The sequence below is a fragment of the Triturus cristatus genome, chromosome 2_2 (assembly GCF_964204655.1).
Source record: "Triturus cristatus chromosome 2_2, aTriCri1.1, whole genome shotgun sequence".
Taxonomy (NCBI): domain Eukaryota; kingdom Metazoa; phylum Chordata; class Amphibia; order Caudata; family Salamandridae; genus Triturus; species Triturus cristatus.
The window spans coordinates 339683818-339691545 of NC_140582.1; positions in this window are offsets into that span (position 1 = coordinate 339683818).

The window sequence follows — 7728 nt, forward strand, 5'->3', positions numbered from 1 at the left end:
CTGACAGCCACGCGCCATACCATATATGAAGTAGGAGATAAAGCCGGCCAGCCGGCTATTGGCGTGGCTAGACAGATGGGCACGCGCAAGCCACTGGATAGCGGAACTCCGGACCACGCTGGGAGTGTTGGTAACGGACCCCCAGGTTATGGTGGATACTCTAGCGTGCCACTACTCGGAGGTTTACTCTCCAGCAGTTACGATGGACCAGGAAGAGGCAGATCTGTTCCTTAAAGACATCTGTCTCCCTATGCTGGCAGAAAACGACTCCAAAATATTAGAGTCAGAGCTCACTATCGAGTAATTAACGTTAGCAATAGGAAGTGTGCAGTCAGGAAAGGCCCTGGGACCAAATGGCTTTCCAATTGAACTATTTAAGAAAGGCGCCACTCCTCTCTACTTATTGGGTATGTACAACGCCAGCTTTGACAGTGGTGAGCTGCTTAAAGATCAGAGGACTGTAATGATTGTGGCCATACACAAACCCGGGAAACCAGCCCAGGACTGTGCTTCCTACAGACACATCTCCCTGATAAACGCAGAAGCCAAGATCTTGGCCAAAATTTTAGCAAATAGACTCACACCCAACCTCGTGACTCTAATTCACCCTGACCAGTCAGGATTTATGCCTGGCAGGAACACAGCCCTGAACTTGAGGCACGAGCAGACAGCCTTATCTCAGAGGCAATGTGTAAAGCATTTGTGAACACATACAGTAATCAAGTGACAACACTACAGCTGGACACCACACAAGTTTTATATCAAAAATAAGTATTCTTTATATAGACTTATCACAAGACCACAAATGACACAAATACACAATACTGTTACTTTAAAATGGTAGAATTTAGCTTAGTTCTCTTAAGATGGTAAATGCGACTCTCAGAGTTCAATGTACCTTAGATTTGACACGCAGGGCAACGAAAGTGTTGCAAAGACGGTGATGCGTTGAAGATCCGGTGCAAATATGGTGCTTTCTTCTTGATGAGACATGCTTCCCGGTGATGCGGTGGCACCTGATGCGACGTCGATCCTCTTCTCCGGTAGTGCGAGATGTTTCCTCATGATGCGAGCCGCGACAGGCCCTGAGACACGCTTCCCAGTGATGCGGCGGAGTCTGCGGCGACGTCGATCCTCTCCCCTGGCAATGCGAGTTGCTTCCACAATGATGCGAGCCGCGACAGGCCCTGCGACACTCTGCCAGGTGATGTGGCGGCGTCTGCGGTGACGTCGACCCTCGTCTCCTGCGATGAGCCACGACAGGCTCTACGACACGCTACCCAGTGATGCGGCAGTGTCTGCGGCGACGTCGATCCTCTTCTCCTGGCGATGCGAGGAGCTTCGGGGGACCTGCGTTGACTCAACGATTCTTTTGCGACACGCTTCCCGGAGATGCGGCGGCGTCTGCTGCGACGTCGATCCTCATCTCCGGCGATGCGAGGCACTTCGTGTTGTGAAGCGGCAGTGGCAGTTCGGCGACATGCTTCTTTTTCTTGAGTAGCGCTTCCAGCTCCTTGCGACACGCAAGTCCTCAAAAAGTCCAGTACAACTGCAGGCACTTTAAAAGAACTCTTGGGGAGCTGGGGGGTGAAGTCTGTTGTCCCTGAGACTTCAGCAGGAGGCAAACTCTTTTCCAAGCCCTTGGAGATCCTTCACAAGTTGAATGAAAATGCACACAAAGTCCTTTCTCCTTTCTTTGGCAGTCAGGCAACCACTGCAGGCCAATCCCCCAAGCGGCACTTCAGCTTAGGGATAGTCTCTCGTCTGTTTCTTCTGGTTCCACTCCTCAGCAAAGGTTTCTTCTTGTTTCCCAAAGTGATCTAAAGTTCTTGGGTTTGGGTCCCAATATTTATACCCAGTTTCTCTTTGTTCTCTGAAGGCAGAGAGGCCTTTGCCTAGTCCAAACCAGTTCTGGTCAGTCCTGGAGCACTTTGTTGATAAGACTACTTCTTTCCTTTCAGAGTGCAGGGCAGAGACATCAGACGCACCACAGGAGGTGGAGCCAGCATTGTGGAGGGAAGGCACAGGCCTATTCACTTCCCAGGTGCAACTCCTCCCACCCATCTAGATGCAGATCTCTCTATTCAGCCCTGTGCTGACTCACTCTATCTCCTGGAATTTCCCCAGCCCCTGTCCCTCAAACTCCAGACAAGGAATACACAGCCTAGCAGAGGCAGGTTTGGATGGTTAGACAAGAAAATACCTACTTTCTAAAAGTGGTATTTTCAAACACAGGATGTTAAAACCAACTTCACTAACAGATGTATTTTATCATTCTGAGTTCAGCCATACTAAATTCGAATTTCTACCATGTTCCCTGAGTCAGTTAGGATTATAAGATGTAATAATCAAACTGCCCATTCTGGCCTATGGAGAACAGGTAGCCTTGCAATAGTGAAAAACGAAAATGGCTGTAATTCACTATTAGAACATGCCACACATACCAGGGCATGTTCTACCTTATACTTACAATGCACCCTTCCCTTGGGCCTACCATAGAGGTGTCTGATATGAAGAAAACTGAAGGTTTAGGGACTGGCAAGTGGGTGCACTTGCCCAGTCAGAATGACAGTAACAGACTGCACGCAGGCTCTGCAATGGCAGGCCTTAGACATAATTTTACAGGCTGCTTCTGTGGGTGGCACAACCAGTGCTGCAAGCCCACCAGCAGTATTTGGATTACCAGCCCTGGGCACTCCTGGTGCACTGTACTAGGGTCTGACAGGTAAACCAAACCAACCAATCATGGAATCACTAATTCATACATCAATTCACAATAGGGAGAGAATATGCACTTTAGCACTGATCAGCAGTGGTAAAGTGCCCAGAGTCATAAAACTGCCAACAACAGGTCAGAAAAAATACAGGAGGAAGGCAAAAAGTTCAGGGATGACCCTGCAAAAAGGGCCAAGTCCAACACAGTCCTCACACGGTTTGGTTTCGGACCTGTATTCTGCTCGTGGGTAAAGCTACTCTATACGAACCCTCTTGCGCATGTAGTGGCGAATGGGCACATCTCTAAGGAATTCCCGTTAGGGTGAGGTACAAGACAGGGGTGCCCGCTGTCGTCACTGCTTTTCGCACTGGTTTTAGAGACGCTTGCGGCGTGGATACGACAAGACCCGGTTGTTCACAGACTCCGCTGGAAGGAGAGTTGCGAGGATTGCATATCCCTATATGCTGATGATATCCTCCTACATCTGGCTTCCCCCTACCGTTCCCTACATGGTAACCTGAATATTTGCGAGGCCTATGGAAAGCGATCAGGTTATACCATTAATTGGAGTAAATCCATACTGTATGTCTTGCACGGCCCGCCACCGCGATTGCCCACAGGCTGTGCGGTGGAAATAGCAAAGAGCAGCTTCAAATACTTGGGGATCCATATGACACCCGACTCGGAGGATTTCATGACACTAAATCTCCAAGGACACCTAAAAAGATTGCGTAGGGACACCAAACACTGGCAGGCCCTGCCGCTGACACTGTTAGGACGGGCAGCCATCTTCAAAAGGATGGCACTCCCCCGCTTTCTATATGCCCTACAGAGCACCCCCTTCTTGATCCCTGCAGTCTATTTCCGGGCCATCGAATCGGAGGGGTCTAAACTTTTGTGGAATGGGAAAACAGCCCGAATAGTGATGTCCAAATTATTTTGCTCGTGGTATAACGGGGGCATAGCATTACCCAACATTCAAATGTACTACTGGGCGTCCCAGCTGACCGTAATAAGCCAGTGGATACAGGCACCGCACACTGATCTGGCCTACCATCTAGACAGACTCACGCTAGGGACTGAGGGACTCAACCGTGCATTATATAACCCAACCAACAGAAGGCTTTGATAGGGCCAACTAAACATACAGTTCATATCTGGCACACGGTACACAGAAAGCTTGGTTGGAACAAAAAGATCACACAAGCCACACCCCTTTGGGATACGGCCATGCTGGGTAGACTGCGAAAAAGTAAAGGATTCGCACGGTGGGATGACATAGGAATATTGTATGTAGGCGATCTCTGGGCCAAGGGGAAGGTAATTCCATTTACACAACTCCAAGACCAACACGAAATGGCACCTACTGAACTGTTCCGCTATTACCAGATTCGGCGCGCACTAGAGGCAGCTATTCCACCTGACACGGTCCTCCCGGAGGCTTTCCCCCTGGAGGACAGATTATTGACTGAACACATGTATAAAAAAGCAAAATCCCTCACATATCGGAAACTTGTCAATAACCACCCTGACCCCACACAATCCCCATGGGAGAGATTGAAGTACTGGGTATTTTAGACCCAGCGGTGCAGGGGCACACACCCTATGACTTCGGGGTTTCACCCTGTTCCGGACCTACAGAAACACAGAGTCTTCTGGGTGAAGTCAAAGAATCGTTTATTGGCTGCAGACCAATGACAGGTATCCTAGAAGTACAACAGCGTGTATGTTCTCAGGAGACTGCTGAAAATCATAGGAACGGACTTCTCCTTAAGTACAAAATATCATGCTCCAGGCACACATTCCTTGGTTTACGATATGGTCATATAAAGGCATACATTACAAACGAAAAAGCAGAGTCATGATGACCATCCCACATTCCAGTTCGGCCAGCCCACAATGATTTACACAGTAAGGTTCAGATCCCATGTTTGAAGTAAATAGACCCCCCAATAAACATGAGCATCTCCTGTTTTGGGAAACAAGTCATAAAGCAAGAACAAGCAGGTGTGGAAGAGATTAGCCGGGGGATTGTGTAGAATGAAAGGATTTTATGACGGGTCAAACCCTGATGCTAATCACAGGTGGACGGAGGAAGGGGAGCTCGTGAGACCGGTTTGACCCGGGGCAGCAGAGCCAGCTGCCCAGGTCACAGAGAAGTCAGAGGGAAAGCCCATGTACTGTGAGGCCCGTATTAACTCCATCATAGCCTATGTGAGGGCAATGACAAGATGGCCACTGCTTCCAAAATGGAACCCGCGTAGTTGAGCAGAATAACGTGTACACAGTGCATTCATAGCTAGAACGATATATAAAGCACTCGTACATGCCGCATTTACCATTTGCGGTTCGCTAATACCAACATAGACAGGGGTAGGGCCCTGTCCCCTACGCGGTCCCGAATATTAAAGTACGACAGACCCTCCTTTTGCCCTTACATAGGCAATCACTATACTCATCTTAATCAGAGTCTAGGTCAATGTTCACGAAGTCATGGAGATGTTGCTGTAGCATCATCCTGTTACTTAGCTCGTCCCTCGATACAGGTTTCCTTACACATAAGGTAGCACAGAGACCACATATCGCAGGAGCACACTGTATGCACAGACAGAACAGGAAAAGAATGGCTAAGATCATTCCAATGACCATCAGAACTTTCCAACCCCAGGCAGATATCAATTCCCAGAACCACCCCATCAGTGACCAATCTCCCTTATCCACGTGTATGGCTTCAGATATTTTATGGAGTTTGGAGATGGCTTGATACACTGTTGGAGCATTATCTGGTATGAAAATGCAGCAACTGGATTGGATGACCTTGCATACCCCACCGCGGTCTGCAAGAATAACGTCTAGAACCATGCGGTTCTGCAGAGTCATAAGGCTATCCGCTTGGAGCTCAGCTGTCAGATTACTAAGGGCACCAGCCGTTACATTGACAGTGGATTCAACCACACGAGTCAGCTGTCTCAGGTTCCTACTATTGACCATAGGTCCCCAAAACGGCAGGAAACCCAAGAAGAAGTCTCCTGCTTCCTGACCGGCAGTGTCCTCCTTACTAATCACACCTCTCACAACTCTGGTCTTGTGATAGTCAGAGGCAGCAGTAAATGTCGGCGGTAGCAAGTTTGCAATATAACATGTGCCCGAGAAATCAGGGGGCAGCCATGTATATGCTCGGTCATTGCAGATGAAATATGTGCCCTTAGCAGCCAAAAACGCAGGGGAAAACTGTGACGGGAAAGTGTACGTTTCAGTACAATCACTTCTTCCCAGTTGAGCTCTAGGATTCTAACCATTACCCTGTAAGCAGAACCGACCCATGTGGGGTACGACCCAGATTGGAGATGAGATTTTTCGCTGTCTTTCACCCAGACTAATACTATACCCCGTCGCGTTCCATCCTGCATAAGGTCTCAACTCTTCTTTGGGAATAGAGGAGTATGCATTAATATCCCTACTCATATCGGCAACTCCTTTCATCAAAGCCTTATTATTGGTGATGGGTCTGATGGAACGCGGTTGGCGAGGGGAGTATGTATCTAGAGCATAGAGAAACATGGTTTGGAATGCCCATGACGATCCATTGTAACTGTACGGTAGCACCAGGTAGGGAATACCCTTGTTAATGGTATGGGGCATTAACCCACACACCCAGCAATTGGTCGTATTCATTACCAGTTGGTGCTGGTGCAAGAGTTGGATAAACGAGTTATTTACGAACTCTGATCGTCTGGTCTGTTCGTGCTCAGGCAAAGGGTGAAAAGAGTGAGAGGAGGCAGTAGAAGGAGATATAGGCTGTTGAGTGGGTGCAATGGGCTTTTGAGCGGAGAAAAACACAAATCCTACAATAAACATTATGATACTACACAGTGTAAAAAAGCACAAAAAGACAAAACATTTACTTTTTACAATTCTACACATCCTTGCGTTAAAGGTCATTTCCTCAATCGGTCTCTCCATCTTAAAAAACTCCATCCTCTACTCGGGCCGCTCGCGGCGGATGAGTTTCTTCTGCTAAGGAGTACGCCTGTCAGTCCAGGGAAACGCCCTAGACTAACCAGAACCGTCGACCTAGCGTCTTCGGCCTGTACCCCAAAGTCTTGGCACCGCGACCCTGCGGCAGAACCCGGATGGTGGTTCGAAAAACAAAAATCAAGAAAGTCCTTCAGATGGGAGAGCAAAAATGTCAAAAGGGAAATAATGAGGAAATCTTTATTTGTCCATGGGCCTAGGTCTCAAATTATAGCGGAGACGGCCAGGTGCTGTTTGGTCTTGAAACAAAAGTTCAGGCTCAGTGGTGTCCAGTCGACTCGATGGTGGCACAGCTTCCTGCAGAATATTGTCACTCTCTTGGTCTGAAACTGTGTCTCTTAAGCGTGCGTCACTGAATGGTACAAAGCGAGGTACAATGTTTGTCTCTGAGTCGGCGATACCCTCCTTGACCCACTGGTCATATGGCAGAGGCAAGGGGACTACTTTGCAGTGGGTACCATGAATCCAGTGCTTCTTCCCTTTCACTCGCACTGCTGATCTTGTCGAAAGAAGAACAAGATGAGGGCCGATCCAGCGAGGCTCGTCGTTGCTCTTGCGCTGGAAATTTCGGACCAGGACCCACGAGCCAGGGTTGATAGGGTGTCCAGGAGGTTCAGAGGCTTGGGGAAGAGTATCATGTACCTGTTGGTGCAAAACACGCAGTTTAACAGTCAAATCATACAGGTAATCGAGCAGTACTGGATGCTCAATCTCACTGAACTTCGTAGGTCTCGGTACACCCCATACGTTGGCGGGACGGCCAAAAACGACCTCGTAAGGACTAAGTCCCACTCGTGAGTGTATGGTCATTCTAGTAGACAGGAGTGCTAAAGGCAGAGCGTCAGGCCATTTAAGACCGGTGCTCGCCTGGATTTTGGCCAGCTTGAGTTTTAAGGCTCCATTGTAGCGTTCTACTAATCCAGCTGATTGGGGGTGATTTGCAGCGTGGAACTTCTGCTTTATCCCTAGCCCTTCAC